This window comes from Canis lupus, chromosome 15, assembly GCF_011100685.1.
Source record: "Canis lupus familiaris isolate Mischka breed German Shepherd chromosome 15, alternate assembly UU_Cfam_GSD_1.0, whole genome shotgun sequence".
Classification (NCBI taxonomy): Eukaryota; Metazoa; Chordata; class Mammalia; order Carnivora; family Canidae; genus Canis; species Canis lupus.
This window is the reverse complement of record NC_049236.1, coordinates 50,108,791-50,127,219: the sequence shown is the minus strand read 5'-3', so window position 1 is coordinate 50,127,219 and position 18,429 is coordinate 50,108,791. Positions and strand designations below refer to the sequence as shown.

General features: G+C 42.9%; 2 long non-coding RNA genes across 4 annotated transcripts in view; both read right to left on the bottom strand.

The window, feature by feature from the left end:
* Positions 1-452: 452 nt before the first annotated feature.
* On the bottom strand, positions 453-13,455 carry LOC119869387. Its single transcript, XR_005370883.1, has 3 exons — positions 9,775-13,455; positions 5,617-5,730; positions 453-2,048 (listed from the first exon to the last, which is right to left on the bottom strand). It is a non-coding gene; the product is annotated as an uncharacterized LOC119869387 (long non-coding RNA).
* A 1,678-nt stretch (positions 13,456-15,133) lies between these two features.
* LOC119869343 overlaps positions 15,134-18,429 on the bottom strand; it is a 58,955-nt gene continuing 55,659 nt past the window's right edge. For all 3 annotated transcript variants that reach the window (XR_005370881.1, XR_005370880.1, XR_005370882.1), the window contains one exon: positions 15,134-15,182. This is a non-coding gene — a long non-coding RNA (uncharacterized LOC119869343). The remainder of the gene's footprint in view (positions 15,183-18,429) is intronic.

The following is an 18,429-nucleotide window of genomic DNA, read 5'->3' as shown; positions in this document are numbered from 1 at the left end:
ATTACACTGGGAACACTTGGGTAATCCAGGATAATGTCCTCATTCGAAGGCCCTTAACCACGTCTACACTGGTATGCTCCAGTGTATTCTGTAACAGGTTATGGGAATTAGGGTGTAGACATCTGGAAGTGGGTGGGGGGGAGAATTATCCTGCCTACCATAGACATGTAGGCTAATACTATAGTAGTAATAATAATAGTCAAGACTTATTGAGAGATTACTATGTGTCTGGTACTCCTCTAAGAGCTTTACTTAAAATGAGTCCCTATGATATTCTTACAAAATAGGAACTCTTCCTTCCTCCTTTATAACTGAGGAGAATGCTGAAGTGCAAAGACGTAAAATGATTTGTCTGAGTTCACACAATAGATAAGTAGCAGAGCAAGAATCTTTTTTTTTTTTAAGATTTTATTTATTTATGAGAGACACACAGAGAGAGGCAGAGACCTAGGCAGAGGGAGAAGCGGGCTCCCCAGGGGAGCCCAATTCGGGGCTCCATCCCTAGACCCCGGGATAACAACCGAAGGCAGATGCTCAACCACTGAGCCACCCAGATGTCCCAGCAGAGCAAGAGTCTTGACACAGAAATCTAGCTCCAGAGCACGTACAATTAAAAGGAGTCCCTCCTATTTAATAAGATTGGGAATCCCTGCCCTACAGGATAGAGATTTTCCTAATGAGGCTCCAGCCTTAGGTCCTCACTGGCCCTTCCACCCCTCCAACTGTGCACTAGGGAAGGAGACGGTCCCATGAAGCAGGTATCCGGGGCCATGCTGCGATTAGGATTAGGGTTCCACCAAGGACACTCAAGAGTCCTTAAAATTTTGTGAATTCTGGTGTGATATATGTTGTTGTCTTTGTATCTAGCCACTGATTGAGAAAATACATAGTGACAAAAAGGTACATTAAATATTGAAACTCATTTAATAAGTTTATCTCTTATTGATTAGTATGTTCATAAATTTAAATTTAGATCTACAATCCTTCATCCATAATCCTGGACTTTATAAAGCACTAAAAAATAGAGGGTTTTTTTTTTGTTTGTTTTTTTATATATTTTTTTAATTGAAGTTCAATTTGCCAACATATAGTATAACACCCAGTGGTCATCCCGTCAGGTGCCCTCCTCAGTGCCCATCACCCAGTCACCCCATCCCCCTACCGCCTCCTTTTCCACTACCCCTTATAATAGAAGCTTTTTTGATACGTTCATGACAAACTCATTTTGGGGGCAAAACCTGACCTGAACTAACATAAGGCTATTAATAGTCTTTTTTTTTATTCCATTAGTAGTGAACATTCCCATATTTAACTGCAAAATTATTAAGGTGCTTGATTATAGGGTGCTGTTCCAGACTCCTGGGAATGCTATTAATATATGGTTTATACATCCTGTTACCTGACTTCTGAAACCTGAAATATCTAACTTCCAAAACATATGCAGCCCCAAAGGTTTCAAATACAAGCTTGTGGACCCATAGGAGATGTATGGGTGAGAAATATTATTTGTTTAGTCTATAATCAGTTCTTAGCATACACGTGAATCTATTGACACCTTGCAATAAATTCCCTCATGCGCTCACCAAGCTTGCTGGCCTACTTCAGAGTTTTACCTAGGGCCTTTTGTTCTAATTTAAAATGTCTGAGCTTCTAATTTAGGAACTACTACATCTCCTAGAGGCTAGTTCCCCCTTATTTAAAATAAATACTGTATGACTCTAATGTATTTAAAGGAAACATTTCAATATAATAATAAACCAGCATGATACAGCTACAGAATAACAGGATGGCTTATAATCCCCATGTGGAATTATAGGGAAGAGTAATCACCGTAGATTGTTTATTACAGCATGCTTTAAAGAGGACAACAAAAAGTCACATTCCCCAGCCTGGGAGGCTCGTAGAAACTCTGATCCTGTGAATCATGGCAGAGACAGAACGCTGGCTGGAAGAGCATAAGTCTTGTACACCGGTTCTCCCTCCGCCGGCCCGAGCTGGAGAGCCACTCACAGGCTACTTTAGCACTCTGAGCCTCCATCTCTTCATCTCTGAAAGAAGGCGGTTTGATGAGCTCTACAATTCTAGATCCTACAATTCAAAGGAAGGCAGTGCCCTTTTGGGGGGACAGATATGAACACAAGTTCTAATAGGATTGTGAAGCTCATTTTTAACCCAGTTTAGCCTCTTTTAGAGTAAAATGCCTGTTTTCTACAGATAGAATTTGATATCTACACCAACTAATAAAACCTGCTCATTTATATGCATGTTATAACTCATAAGTAACCAAAGGAATCAACATTTTTATCAAACGTTCTTCTGAGGTCAGTGAGTAGACAACTCCCTCCTGCTTTTCCTGAGACTGGTTGCTGAGAAGTCAGCCCAGTTCAGAGTTGACCCCAATGATGAATTCATTAATTCAGTACTTAATATGCAGGGAGCACTGTGGTGGGGAGAGGAGGAAGAAGCGGATTTTGCATTTATGGCTTGTGGGACTGTATAGCTAGCCAGTAACCACGGCATAAAGTATCTGCTGCTCCCCTTGCTCTGATGATGAGAGGGGTGCTGGTTGGCATGTCCATTGAATCCCACTCCTTGTTTATGTATCGCAAATCATTAAAGTATTATACTGATGGTAGGAGACGGGAGAATATTCTGGAAACAAGTTTTGCTTGGTTTTTGTTTGTTCCTCAACAGAATGCTGACTTTAAACTCACATGAATGCAGAAAAGCATTGCATTAAGGTTACCTCCCCACAAAGCGATGGGGATTTCTCAGGGGTTATAACGCCACCCAGAAGATCCAAGTGGTCATGGACCAACGGCTCAGGGCCTCTCAGCAAGCCAGAGGGGTGGCGGGGCCCTGGCCTCCTTGACACCGTCCATGCCCTGCCTGTCCATGCCCCCCTTGACACCGTCCATGCCCTGCCCTGGCCTCCTTGACACCGTCCATGCCCTGCCTGTCCATGCCCTCCTTGACATCGTCCATGCCCTGCCCTGGCCTCCTTGACACCGTCCATGCCCCAGAACATGACTCAGGCCAACACCAGCGCCCTCTGCCTCTAGGACACAGGTGCCCAGGGAGAATCAGGCAATGGTTCCCGGGCCGGAGGGCTGCTGTGTGACATTTGCCCATTCAAAGAACGGACGGAGGGTGAAGCAGGCTGGGCTGTCGAGGCCGTGGCTCTCTGAATCTTATGACTGCTGGCAGATGGGGACCTGAATGTGCATTTGCAGGAAGGCCTGCTGAGCAGGAGAGTCACCGGCCAGGCCCAGAAGCTTGGGGCCCCTGCAGCTGCTGCACCTGTGTGTCTTCCCCGAGCCCTGGCTTCCCAGGTAGACACAGTCTTCCTGCCCCCCCCCCCCCCCCGCAGCAGCCCCTCTGCTACAGATCCACGACCCGGCCCTGCACTAGAATGACTCGGGCGGGTCCGGGCTTGGAGAGATACGCACGGTGGAGGGAAAAAAAGAGAAAGAAATCGGCATTTTGAATATCCGCATCGGCAAAGTGGATATCCAAAGCTGGCTGTTTGTTAAGAAACACTTTCGGGGCTCCCTCCGGGGGGTGATTCCTTTCAGCTCCTCGGGGACCTGGCCCGGGGCAGCAAACCGGGACGGTGGGGCCTGGGTGATCCTCCACTGTCACCGTCGCCCAAGACTTGGTGACAGCCTCTACCTCCCCTTCCCTTCCTCTTCTCTCCTCCTTGTTTCAGGACCCTCCTGCCTCCGGACCCGGTTCTCCTTTTGATCCGGCCTGTCCCTGCCCTGGGCCTGAGGCACGGCTAACCGAGAACCGCCTCCCTTCCTGGAAGGCACGGGTGGCTTGAGGGGATGCATGCTCCTGGGGGGGATGCATGCTCAACAGGAGGCTCGGTGGGGTGGGCGCCGGGGTGGGACCCGTAGCTCTGAGGAATAAACCAGGGGCGGTGGCATGTTAGCCTCCGGGGATGCGAGAGTTCTTCCTCGGAGCAGCCGGATCTGAAATCAACCCAGAGAGACCCCGGGACCCCCCCCCCCCCCCCCCCGCAGGGAGCCGGCTTCTGGAAGCCCCGGAGTGAAGCCTCGGGCCAGGCCTGCACCCGGAGCTGAGCCCACGTCTGCGCCAGGAGCACATTCCCGGCCTGTGGTCTCCCCGACAGGGATGGGGCTCCTCCGCGGCCCCCCGCCCCCAGGGCGCGAGCCGCACACCCTTTCCTGCCCTGGGGGCGGAGACGCAGTGACCTTGGCCAACACCATCCCTCCCCCGTCACCCCCATCCCTGATTTTGAACCAAGAGGACCAGGATGCGGCAAGGACCAGACATGAACCCCGGGGGGTGGGGGTCTCCGGAGCAGGTGTTAGAGAAGGAGCTGGTCCCCGCGGGGTGACAGAGGCCACCACACCGAGAGGGGAAGGAATGTGCTAGCGCAGCGCAGGCTGCCCCCCAGGACCACAGCCAGGGGAGGAGGCTGGGGAGCCCGGCGCCGCCTCCCGAAGGCGTAGCAGGCTGGGGTGGGCGGTCGGGGGGATGGGGGGGATTTGGGGGGTTCAGGGGGCTTGGGATCCGCCTCATCCCGGAGAAGCTGGCGCCCGGAAGGCCCTGCTCTTGGAGACCCAGCAGGTCACTTGTGCAGCCAGCGGCCTGCGGGGCCAAGCGGGGGGCGGGGGGGGCTGCAGGAGGGGCAGCAACCTGGAGGGCAGACCTCCTTGCCGCATTTTTTTTCAAGATTTCTTTTCGGCGGGTTTTTTTCCCCGCTCCACCAGCCATTGTCTTTGTTAAAGGGAGTCATTCCTTGGGCTGGATTTATGGGCTGTATCTAAACTCTGTTTTCTCCAAAGGCATCGCCGCAGATGGCCACTCCCCCGTCCCCTCCAGGGGTGCAAAGCCATCGGAAGCTGACAGAGATGGAAGAAATGGAAAAAATGTCAGTCCCAGGAGGGAATGGAACAGGACGGGCCAAGTCAGGCTCTCCCCCCAGGAAGGAGCAGTGCTGTGGCCCGGACCATTTCCTAAATCGATGTCCCTCACAATCCTGCAGAAAATCCAATGAGTGAGGCTTTCTCTTATGTGTAAAACATTTTTTTTTTTAAATCTTCTCCCTCTACAGAACAGATTCACCCCAACTGTGGGAAATTCCAAGCCATAGTATATCCAGGAGGCAGGTTTTTGATCTGTAAATCCTATTCCTTCATTTAGTAAACATTTCTATGCTTGGCCTTGGATAAATGGAGATGAATATCATGGCTTGCCTCATGAGGTTCACAGTCCAATGAGAGTGACCAAACAACAACAACAAAACAACAACAACAACAACAAACCTCCATCGGAGTCAAGCTATTACCATATCAGAAAAGAACTCCAAAAATAACCTCAAATCTGCCCATTTGTCCCCGTCTTGACTAGCATCACTTCGATCAAACGTCCCATCTCGTCTTGTTTGGACTACAATAATAGCCTCCAGCAGTACCTCGTGAAACCGTCCACCAGATATTCATTTTCTTTTCCCACAGTGCCCCTCCTGCAGGGGGTACATTCCATCTATGTTGAAATCCGGGGTGATCATATAATTTGATAAGGACAATAAAATACAGGTAGAAGGGGCAGGTGACTTGTCTAGGCAGATGTTTTAAGAACCAGGACCTGGTTTACTGTGTTCCTTTTTCTGCTGTGTGACCAGCAATTTTCAAGATGGTGGGGCTGCTCCATCTGGCCAGATCCTGGAGTGAGTGGATAGGGAGTAGGGCTCCTGGCAACCTGTAATAGATGTGTAGCATGAGTGAAAAAATACAATTTTGTTGATATCAGCCCCAAAGATTTAGGGGTTATTACTGCATAGCCTTGCCTAATCTGGCTGATACACCTCTTAAATGATTTCCCTGTTTCTGTCTTGCCTACTCCAGTCAAGACTTCAGACATCAGCCCAAATTATATTTTAAAAACAAATAAAACTTGCTAGAAGTCTTTCGATGGATTTCCACCGCACCGAGAATAAAATCTGAGCTTATGAATATTTGGGGGGCCCTGCTTTTTTCTGTCCTTGCGCATCACTAGTTGGTCTCCCACCTCACCCCCACCCATTATTCTCACTAACTGGAACACCATTTCACCATTTTTAGCATGGCAGGTTGCTCTCCTACTCCTGATTTCAGTGTAACTGTTACCTCCTCAAAGAATTTGTCCTGTTTATTCAATTAGAACCAAGCACTCCCTGTTCTTCCTGTCATTAATCACCATGTTCTTTGCATTCGTAGTACTTGTTATGATCTTTAATCATCTATTTGTATAATTATTTACTTTTATTATTCCTCTATTTCCACTGAAATATCAGCTCCATGAGGATGGGGCCCATGCTTCTTTTGCTCAGAATGGCATATTCAGCTCCCTATGCAGTACCTGGCACACATGATTCTTGAATGAATGAATGAATGAATGAATGAATGAACAAAATAAATGTTTTCACAGAATCTTGATTAAAGTGATACCTATGGGAACCCACACAACAGAAATATATGTCAGGGATGACTTCAGAGAGGGAGATGTCTTTAAGAAAGTATAGACCTGAACCAGAGAGGACCTAAAATGGCAGAGAAGGCCTATTTCAGGTTAAAGCACAAGGCTGGTTCTAATATTAATCCAGAATTTCAAATTCCAAGGAAGCCTACACTACAAATCAAAATCTCATGACACCAGTCACCAGACAGACTCTTCGAGAGGCACTGTGCACCTCTCACCTCTCTCCCTCATCCCCACACCAACAAGGAACATATTTTATTCCCAAGGACTATAGGCAGCTCCCCTATTGCAATGGTGTGTTTTTTTCACTTGAATATCCTGTAATAAAATTTGAAAACTAATGCGCCCCCTCAACACATTTTTAAGTTAACATTTAAACTATTCATCATATTTACAGATGCATATTTTACATGATTCCTTTTTCCTCTTTGAACTCATATTTTCATTCTATTTTGCCCACAGAATTTTATACTGATATAAACCTCTTTAGTCACAAAATATCAACATATTGCAAATCTTGACAAAGAATCATCAAGCAAAAAAAATCAAATTTTATTAAAAATGTGTCTTTCAGTGAGATAAATGAAGCTGCTTCTCTCAATTAGCTGATGCTCCATGAATGAACATTACTTTTTGCTAGAGTAAGACGCTACAGCAGCAATTCTATTTCTACTTACCCTTGTTTTCAGTGTAATTGCTGAGATACCTTGCTCACATAAATACATAGATAGGCATGCAGGGAAGACAAATAGATATGCTTTAGAAGTACTGCTCTCATTTATTTGAGATCTTTCTGATTCTTATATCAAAAATAACAAAGTTTACTATCACCACAAATTATTTTTAATGTCTGAGAGCTGACAGTTCAGTTAGGTCTTCCTTCAATTTTACTGAAAGCAGACAGTTGAACCACCCAACTTGCAAAAGGATGTGTTACCCAGTCAGCCACCCACTTTCTGAAATGTTGAGAAGTATATCAAAAAGTCTCTACAAAGATTAAGCAAGTGACTGTCATTTGTGCATTTTACTCTTTCACTTAAGGGCACTTTGTTTAACCTGATACATACATAAAACGTCAGGAATTACTGCTTCTTTCACTAGATCTTTTTCAATATAATATGTTTTATTAACTGCTTTAATATTATCACACATTTTAAATCTATTTTAAAATAAAACAACTTTGGAGCTATACACTTAACTCACTTATTAATGGAAAATGTCTGCCATATAAATAGTCCTTGGTATCAAACTAGTCAGCCAAAGCAGGCTTACTTTCTGCCCGAACATATCTGACTTCATTTATTAATTCAAAATAAACATGCTGAGACAAGTCTCTATGACAATAATCCACTACAGATAGACAATATTCCCAGTTTTATCATGAAATAAGACTCTGCCTTTATCATGCCTTATCAAAGGTCACAGGGATCTCCCTCAGCAGAGAACGTTTCTTTGGCAATATCTGGAGTATGGAAAAGACAAGGTCCTTTAGAAAAGGACTTTATTTCTAACTGTCCCTTTACTTGGCACCACGGAAGTTTTTACATCCTGAGCAATGAACCATCCCATTATTTGGGATGGGTAGGAAATAAAGGCTTCTCTAAAGTAGGAGAAGGAAGACTATGAAAGGGAATGAGGAAGAGAGAAACAGTCTTGTTTTCAGACCACCTCTACTCAATTTTAGAAAGGATACATATGAAAGTTGAGAATGGGAAATGAGTTCCTTTAAATCTATGCATGGGTGTGTACCTCTTGGAAAGTCTTCAGGTACCCCAGATTTGAAAACCAGTTGCTGTTGGGAGAAATCTACCATGGGCTGCAGACCAAATCAAAATCCTTCTACGTGATGGATCCAATGGCTGGGGATAATGAGGGACCACCAAGGGTTGTCCTGTCCATATCGCTTGAGACCTGCCACTTAACTTCTGCCCATAATGTGAGCAGTAGCCAAAGGAGTGGGGAGTGCTCTGGGACCACTTACTGCAGTCTGGGAGCAGTTATTCTGGTCACTGGGAGACTATTCTTTTTTCTTGGGGTGGATAAAATGGGGAATATGCTTGCCTCTTGGCACCTATATTTTCAGCTCAGTATCAACCTAAGGGATTTTCTGATTTTATCTTAAAAGATTCAGTCTAAAAGAGTCAAAGCAGTTTGTTTCAGTAAATGTAAGCTTTACCCAGAAACTAAGTCTAAATGGGATATCAAATGAACCAAGGTTTTTCATTTGTTTATTAATTGACTTTACAATGCAGTTTTGATATGTCAAACATATTGCATAATAATGCTTAATCCTTGCAATAGCTCTGCAAGGAAGCTTATCAGCTTGGTTGTAGAGTCGTGGAAACTGAGGCTCAGCAAGGGGGCAGACTTACTCACAAACCCTTTGCAGTTTTCACCACGCCATACCATCTCTGTATCCTTCACCCACCGTGCCCGTTACACACAGGAAATGCAGCCCCAAAAGTAAGAAGCAGAAGATACATCTTTCTCTTCTGTGTTCTAGGCATGCTACTCAGGATTGTGAGTCATGTCCCAATTAATTATAGAAATTGGATAGTGTAGAGAAATTAAAATCACATGTAATCCCCAAATCCCATTTTAGCCAATAATCTCAGCCTCTTATTCCATAAGGACTTTTTGAAGAGTTCCTAACAAGTGGCAATATTTGACAGATTCTATTTCTACCACCTTGCTTTCTCAACCCTACCCTTCAGTAGAGATCATAGCATACAGAAGAGAAATTTGAAAGTTAAACAGCAAGAAGAGAGAGAGAGAAAAAAATCCAAGGGTTTAAATTATACACGTATATGGTTAATATGGCAACCGTGATATTAGTCTTCACTTTATAACTTTGGATTATTACTGATTTTAAATGTCATCTTCAATTAAAGTCCACAAACAGGGGTGCCTGGGTGACTCAGTCATTGAGCATCCAGCTCTTGATTTCTGTTTAGGTCATGATCTCAGGGTCTTGGGATCAAGCCCCATGTCCGGCTCCACAGTCAGCAGGGAGCCTTGAGATCCTCTCTCACCCTCTCCCTCTTCCCCACCCCACTGTGTGATCTTTCTCTCTCAAATAAACAAATAAATCTTAAAAAAAAAAAAATCCACAACCAAATGCCTTGATTATAACCATGGGGTCTAAATACCAAGCTGTTAAGCATTAACTCACTTCAGATCACAAGCCTGCCACACACACCTCTCCCCCTAACATCAGTCCCCCTCATTCTACCTTTGACTTTAGCTGCACACACAGTGGACACTCCTGAGTAGTCTCAGACTCACCTTGCTCTGTCAGTATCCATCCCATGGGCCTTTCTGCTGGGCACTGTGGATAGATAGGGTTTTCTGATGTCATGGGGTAGCCAGTCCACCAAGTGCAGCCTGGGAGTGGTAGGAGGGTGAAGTGTGTTAATATCCCTAGTGTAAGTTGCAAACGATAGGAACGGAAGTTAGTGGATAAGTGCTACACTCATTCATCCTGCACAGCGACAGTTCTAACATATGTTTACTTTTCCAGAGGTTCTGATTAAACCAAGCCTTTATTGCCCATAGTGTAACCTCAATAACAAACTCATCTATTAGCTTTTTTCTTCCTGCTCCCTGGGACTATCTCCCTAATAAAATATGTGCTCCCAAAATTCTTAAACTCTGCTTTGGGGGAACCCAAACTAAGATGTAGAATTTCCAGATGTTATTTACAAATGGCTAATCTCATGGAAATAGCTAAACAAAACAAAACTTAAATAACAAGCAGGTCATTCCAATAAGGCAGTAATTCTCCAGACACCTGGGTGGCCCAGTTGGTTAAGCACCTGCCTTCAGCTCAGGTCATGATCCCAGGGTCTGGGGATGGAGCCCTGTGCACATGGGCTCCCTGCAAAGTGGGGAGTCTGCTTCTCCATCTCCCTCTCCCCTCCACCCCTCTCTTTTGCACCCATGCTTTCTCTCTCTTTCTCAAATAAATAAATAAAATCTTAAAAAAACATAATAAGGCAGTAATTCTTGACTCACGGTTGGGAAAGTAGGGGAAAAGAGGGACATGTACCCCAGGAGAAGTGCATTAAGAGTAATCAAGGGGGCTTTTTAAACAACATCCTTGAAATTATGATTTCTCCTTATGGAATATTGCATAATTCCCTCCTTCTGAAAGAAACTCAGCCATATCAAGTTACTGTCTTGTCACCATTACTGATGAGGAAATGTGTTGTGTGGGGCAGAAAAAGAAGGTTGCTGCGGTGACAGCTTTTTAAAGACAAACTTTTTTAGATGCAATTTAGTACATTACTCAATAGTCTTAGCTATTTTTAATTGTAGCTGAATTTAACTCTGGTCCTCTTGTCCTCATGCTTAGATTGTTGGAGCTAAATAAAGAAAAGGCCTAAGCTTCTCTTTCTAGCATTTGTGTAGAACTTGGAAAGTCCTTATCACCTCTCTGGGCCCTTCTGCCTTCCCAAGGAATCAGAGGATGAACATGCCACGGCACTGCACCCCTACTCTGACAGCAAAAAAATTCGTGACCTGTTTTTTCATTTTATTCTTTAAAGAACAGCAAAAATCCCTTTTCCCAGCAACTTTCTGGTTAGAATTTGCCAACTAAGTGTAACCCGGAATTTGCATATAATTCCTTTAGCAACTCTCTAGAAACCTGCAAAATTTACAACTGCGCAAGAGAATGCCACATAAGAGAAAGGAAAAAAAGTTGCAGAAAATACTCAAATCTCTACTCAGAATAAAACATTTTAAACAACAAATTTAAATAAGGCCTTCTGGCATATAGATTTAAACTGGCTTCACAGTAGCCACTCATTGCACAACATTTGAGTTGAAAACTAGTGGTTAGAGGGAATGCTCTAGGCCTGGGCCACGTGGTCTGGGCACCGCAGACATTCGTGGTTGACCACAGCACTCTTTCTCACCAAATCTGGATGGACTTTCTGCATTTTTCCCAACACAGCATTCTAGCTGGCCAAGCTTCCTAAACTCATGAAAGAAAATCAAGAAAGACATATACAGAATAGCATTAAGAATACAATCATGAACAAAATAAAGCCCTTGCCCTCCTAGAGCTAGCTTTTTCTTTTTTTTTTTTTTTTTAAGATTTTATTTATTTATTCATGAGAGAGAGAGAGAGGCAGAGACAGACACAAAACAGAGGGAGAAGCAGGCTCCATGCAGGGAGCCCAACACTGAGCCCCCCGGGCTGCCCATGGAGCTAACTTCTTGTGCAGGAAGCAAACAATAAATCAATAAACAAATATGCATTTAATATTTGGAGCAGAGTTTGACAGTTTTCTCCTAGGGTATTTTTTTGTTTCTCTCTCAAATTATCAGAGTAATGATTTTTACCTGGACAATTGGCCTCCCACCTAAAAGGCCATATTTCCCAGCCTCCATCATAGTTACGTGTGGCATAAGACTAAGTTCTGACCAATGATATATAAGTAGATGTACTTTGCAGGACTTCCCGGAAGTTTCCTTAAAAGAGAGATGGCCCATCCTTCTTCCTCTTTTCCTCCACCCTGCTGCTGGGAAACTGGATATGATGTCTAGAAACCCAGCAGCCTTATGGAACCAGAGGATTAGAGTCACACCCTAGGCACTGTGTTTTGAAAGGCTGGAAAAAATCTTTAGTCCTCAATAACCATGGAAACACCATACCAGCTCTGGACAGTCCACCTCCAGACTTCTCCTGCTTAAGAAAGAAAGAAATTTCCACTGCTTTCCAAATTTCTGTCATTCATAGCTTAACCTAATCCTAACTGATCATTTTAAAATCCATATGCACACACCATAAATAATATTGTACTAGATACATACTAGTGAAATATATGTCCAAGAAGAGAGGCATAGAAGAGGTTAAAGAAGAGAGGCAGACCACACTGTTTCAATTGGAACAATCAGTTAGAGATTTAAATTTTGACATTTGGCAGGAGTAAAAGTACATATTTTCTCTTGTGTTCATAGATTATATTTATGAGTGGCATCGTTTCTGAAAAGTTGTGGTATTTGCACCAAGTAAATTAATGAATGGTTAAACTGCTATATAAGATTGAGGGATCGTTTTCTGTTTTAAAACAGTTTAACAGAACCATGAATTTCCCATTTGCATTGGGTATTCCAAGGGAACATGTCTCATCTGCATTCTGGCCGTCTTTGTCTTCTTTCATCAAAGCATCAGCACCATTGAAACACCAGTGCTGCAATCCTATCCTCTTGTTTTTTAAAGCACCAAAGCTATGCTTATTTGCATATTAGTTGGCATAAATTTGAATATTAATTTCAATAGGCATTGCCTCTAAATCTAGAAAATAAATACAGCCTGCTGCAATTATACAGATAACCAGTATTTGGGACACATGAGTGCCTAAAAGTTTTAAACCTTCCATATTTAATTATATTCAGATTATACTTAAACACATATACACAAACTCACAGTTGTCGGCTTATAAGTTGTGAACTTGGCAATGAATTTCTTCCCTTAGTCAGGTGTAGTTTCCATTTTGGAAAAACTCGTAATCCAGTTTCAGAAATGTATTGGTCAGGGCCACCCTTTTAATTACAAACAGCCAAAAACCAACTTACAACTGCTCTAAACTGTGAATGTGTTGGCTCACACAGCTCAGAACTCCAAGGGGTTGAGCGGCTTTGGATACAACTGGACTGAGGGTCCAAATGATTCCCCCCCCATCTTTCTGCTCTGCTCTGTCTGACCCCCCAGCTTCGTTCTCAAGCAAATTCCCTCTACACGTGGTAGCAAGATACCCCTGCCAGTCCCAAGCCAATATTGTCCTTGCACCTTATGATCTCAGAATAAAAGCCCTCCCTCTACTTAGCAGTCCCAGAATAAAACTATTTCTGGCCAGCCTCAGGCAGGTGCCTAGACTTCTTGGTACAGCCTTACCAGATTCACATGCAGTTAGGAAGAAATGCTTCCCAAGAGACAATAATGGGAGCTAGCAAAAAAAAAAAAAAAAAAAATAGAAGAAGAAAGAAGAAGAAGGAAGACAGAAGAAGAAAGGAAGGAGGAGGAGAGGAGAGGAGGAGGAGGCAGAAAAGTACAGAAGCAAGAATAAGAAGAAGAAGACAGAAGAGAAGCGTGGGTCAGCCCGAACTCCTCAACCCCGACCGCCAATCCCCTCATACTAACTCCCCACTCCTCCTCCTCCTCCCTCCCTCCCCTTCTGAGTCCGCGGATCCAACGATTAGGAGGAGGAGGATGAGAATGTATTCATGAAAGGAACATAATCATTCATTGGCTTTTGCTGAAATGAACATGAAACCAACTTCCTACTAGGCTGGAAAAGCTGTGCCCCTTCTTAGCTGGTCCAGACCGTGACTGTAGAAATCCACTGGGGAGCTGGTGACATGTATTTCTCAAGTGCTTGGTGTTTCTCAAACTTGAACGTGCTTACAAACCACCTGGCATTTTGTGAAAATACAGATTCTGATTCAGTAGGTCTGGGGTGGGCCCAGGACTCTGTAGGTACAAGTTCCCAAGTCACGCTGGTTCTGCTGGTCCCCAGGCCACACTGAGTAGCAAGCCTAGATCCTCTATCACTACTGAAAGTCTCCGACCCCAACAGCACAGCCCCCCTGTCTCTCTTTCTTTAGTTGCATCATCTTTGCCTTGGCATAGCCACGGGGCCCCTGGATAAAGCAGTTTTTACTGCTGCCATCTGGGGTGGGGGGGGGGGTCATCATGGCTAAGGTTCCCCCTGCCTTCATTAATCCCCTGGAAGGGTTTTACTGGTTTGTACTCAGGCTGTACAAGTGTCCCTAGCAGGCAAGCAGCCTTCTGGGTGACTGGCACCTATCGAAGTGGATACACAGTGCTGAGCAATTAGGCCCTGTCGAGGTTTGACTGCCATTTGGTTTGCATTCTTCTAAATTATGGAGAGTTTAGGAAAACCATACCACTGATAGCACTACTTTCTGGACATGCAAAATTACTTGTTTGCATAATTTACCACAATTCATATGTCTTACTCAGCACCTGGGTGTTCTGCTCGTTTAGCATGCAGGTGTATAAAAGATGTATAAGACCTTCTCTGGGACTCTCTCCAGACATAATACTCATCAGCTGCATCCCGAACAAACAGGAATTTCATCTGGGCTTTTGAACAGGACATGAGAACGTGAACACCAAGTGGAACTAGACATTATTTAGCTGAATGTTACGTTTCTGTGCCTTCCTCTCTGCTCTCTTCCACATGTCATAGCCCGATTCCCCTTCTCCCTTGCTCCCCAATTTCACCCACATCCAACACCCCACTTGCTAACTCTGTAAAGGAGCTAGGGGTAAAGGAAAAACCTAGCAGGACTGAAAAGAAAAATCACATCCTGTGTTTTCTCCATATTTAATAAATGCATCAGGTGAAAATGAACTTCAAGGATGGTCTTAAAGGGAAAGAGAATAACTGAAGGGTCGCACTGGAACAGACAGGAGCAATCCTACCCCTTTGACCTGGGAGACCCCAGGAGTTTACAGGCCAATCGTATTACAGGTACACTTTGCCTGGTGATGCTTTCTTTCTTCTTTCTTCTTTCTTCTTTCTTCTTTCTTCCTTCTTTCTTTCTTCTTTCTTTCTTTCTTCTTCTTCTCCTTCTCCTCCTTCTCCTTCTCCTTCTCCTTCTCCTTCTTCTTTTTCTTCTTCTTCTTCTTCTTCTCTTCTTTTCCTCTCCCCGAGCCACTGTGAGAAAGAACACATGGGGTTTGTGGGACACCAGCTTGCTCGCTTGCTGCATCCCACCCCAAGGCCCTCAGGTACAGAGTTCCATTTGCTACTCTCTAGCAAATGTTTCTCCAAGAGCCAGGGCTTAGCACATATTGCCCACAAAGAAGGGAATGTCAGCCTAGCCAAGTGTTTGATTGCAGGCACTTGCTTGAGGTACAGGGCTCAATTTTTTGTATGGAAAATAAGCCATTCTTGGGAATCAAACATTCATACCACATTTTGTAGAAATCTGATGGGAAACTATGTCTGGGGAAATTTCTGCAACTTAAGATATGCAAATTCGCTATTTGATTGTAATGCCAACCCATGATCCGGTGCTACTCTCCTGCCTCTTATAAGATGAGAGGCTATAAAATCTAGTATATTAAAAATGTATCCACCAAAGTAAAATTAGTGCTCAGCAAATGCTTATTTTTCTAGAATTTTATTTCTCAGATGGATTGGTGTAATTTTTAGTGGTTCATATTGCCAGCCTATAATAAATATGTAAACCTATCAAAACTTGATAGAAAAATGTATCAGATAATACACTGTGAGCTAGGGATCAATTCTTCACTAGTCCAAGGGGATGTATCTAGTGACCTAATAGAATGTTTCCAATCCTAATTTCTCTGATTCTGTAAAATCAATTTTTCTATAAACTATAACCACTACATGAGTGTTTCACAAAAACTAATCATATTGGCATAATAGGCATGTCAAGTTACCGTGTAATGGATATTCTGTTTTCCTTTTATTGAAACTAATAGACTAGCATTAAAAGGAATAAAATACTGAAAATGATAACAGTTTATGGCTTTGATTTTTTTCCCCTAGCCTCTTAAATTTGATGGTATAGCATATTGGCTCTCAATCTCCTTTTATGGGTATTTGAGCTTGACCCTGTTAAAAATGATAAAGAAATGGCTATGAAGAAGCATTTCCCGACTATCTGACCCTCAGCAGTGTGGTGGAGAAACAGCCAGGCTGTAGCATCTTCATCTGCGAGGTTCATATGTCAGCTGCTGCTGCTGAGAAGGTTCAGTGAGAGAAAAGAGTTACGACGATAGGCTCCTGCTTTGTAATGTTGACAAATTAGCCGATCTCAGCTCTTCGTTTCAAAAATACTTCTACCCAAGGAGAATGGAATGAAATTGAAGTTGGTCATGCCAACCCAGGATGACCTTGAATGAAATAGATCTCTCTGTTTACCAGGCATACAGATTACACTGGACTCATCAATCAGGAGGCCAACAGTATCACAGATTTATCTCACTAATTTGAACTTTACAGGCTTTGGAAACTAAAGCTTTATGGCTAATTATTGTTGCTGTTGTTGATGTTTAGCGGGATTTGGAAGCCTCTCCCAAAACAGATGGGCCTTCCTCTTTGATACTTAACACAAGTGTGGCTGATAATTAATTCTGTGATTATATATTTAATGATTAACTCCCCTGCTGGGCTATATGTGCTGTGAAGTCAAGAACTGTATTCTTCCTTCTCATCTTAGAGCTCCAGTCATGAGCACAGGTTCTTAGTAGAGGGACTAATTTGCTCAGTATCAGTTTTTACCTGTTGTTCTGTAATAAGTATTAAAATATACAGTAATTCTATCATTAAGTATGTACTAGGTAGATGAATGGATGAGCAAACACTTGGCCATATATTGGAAATGCACTGGGCTTAGAGTCAAGATAAATTGGTGAGCATCCTAACTGCTCTATGCGTTTGTGACTTGGGCAAGTGACTTAAGCTCTCTGAGGTTAAGCTTCTTCACCGTGAAAGGAGAAAAATTACAGATCAAATATGATGCCTATCACATTGTCACTTATCAGTAAATATTTCTTTTTCCTTTATTGAAAGCCTCACTGTCTGATACAATTTTCTACAATGATGAAAATGTTCTGTGTCTGAGCTTCCAATACGGTAGCCGCCAGCCCCACATAGATATTGAGCACTTGAAATGAGACTAGTGCAAACTGAGGAATGAATTTTTAATTTTGTATGATTAAATTTAAATAGCCAAATGTTGCTAGTGGCTACTATATTTGATATACAACCCCGATCTAAAGGGCTCCATAGATTAAAGAAGATTCAAATGGGGGAATTAAATAAAGAGTAGGTTTTAATAGAGCTCTCAAGAACTATTCTGGGGTCTTTGGCACCTAGGATTAATGAGTGCATTCCATTTCCTTTTATGAATCACATAAGGCTGACCAGTTTGCATTGTTTTAGTAGACTGTCCACATTTGGATATTAATTAACGTTTTTAGGGCTTGGGAGAATTCTCATAATTATAACACACATTTGACATGAAATGACTTTATCTTCTTTTCACCCATGAGAGACAGATCACCCCACACGCACACCCCTGGAGAACACTCACCATGCTAGTAGAAATCATCTTATAACAACACATGTCTTCCATCAAAATTGTGAAACTACCAAATGTGTTTTACTTACGGCATAAATAATTTAGAGTCACTTGGACTTTTTTCTAACTTTGGCGAGTAATATTTTAAAGCAATTTTGATTGTCAATTTTTTTAAATTCGGGATTGAAATTTAAATTTGAGGAGAGGGAAACAGATTTTATTCAATTAAATTTTCAGACTGTCATATTAGTCCTTGAGCAGTGGCTAATTGTTCACTTGAGGGAGGATGAAAATGAGGGGATCAATTTTCATTGGATCCCAGAAAAATTAAATGGAAGATCTACTCTGACACTTTACCTGAAAAACTGACATCATTAAAAAAACCTCAGATGACTTTTCTCTATAGCTACCATTTAAACTTGTAGTCATGAGTCATTCACTCACAACACAAAAGCTACCTTGCACTCTGAGTGATTTTTAAGGAACTATGTATACATGTTAATACCAGAGCTTGTGGTCACTGGAGGAATCAAATGTGTATGGGTTCCAAAATACTCAGGACTGAAATTTCAAAAAGCCAAAAGGAGAGCAAATGCACATTTTTTAATTTATTCAAATTAGTAGTAAAACCAGGATTCTCTGAAGCTAAAACAAGCTTTCTTTTCACCACAATAGTGTGAGAAAGTACCATTAATCCCTAATTGTGCAGGCTTACATGCTGCTGCTCAGGGACAGTAGTATTATAGTAACTATCATTTTGTCCCTTTTTGTTAACTTGTAACCTTTTTCTTTATGGATGCCCAGAACTGACCTTTCAGAATGCGCCTAGATGAAAAATACGCTTTGAGT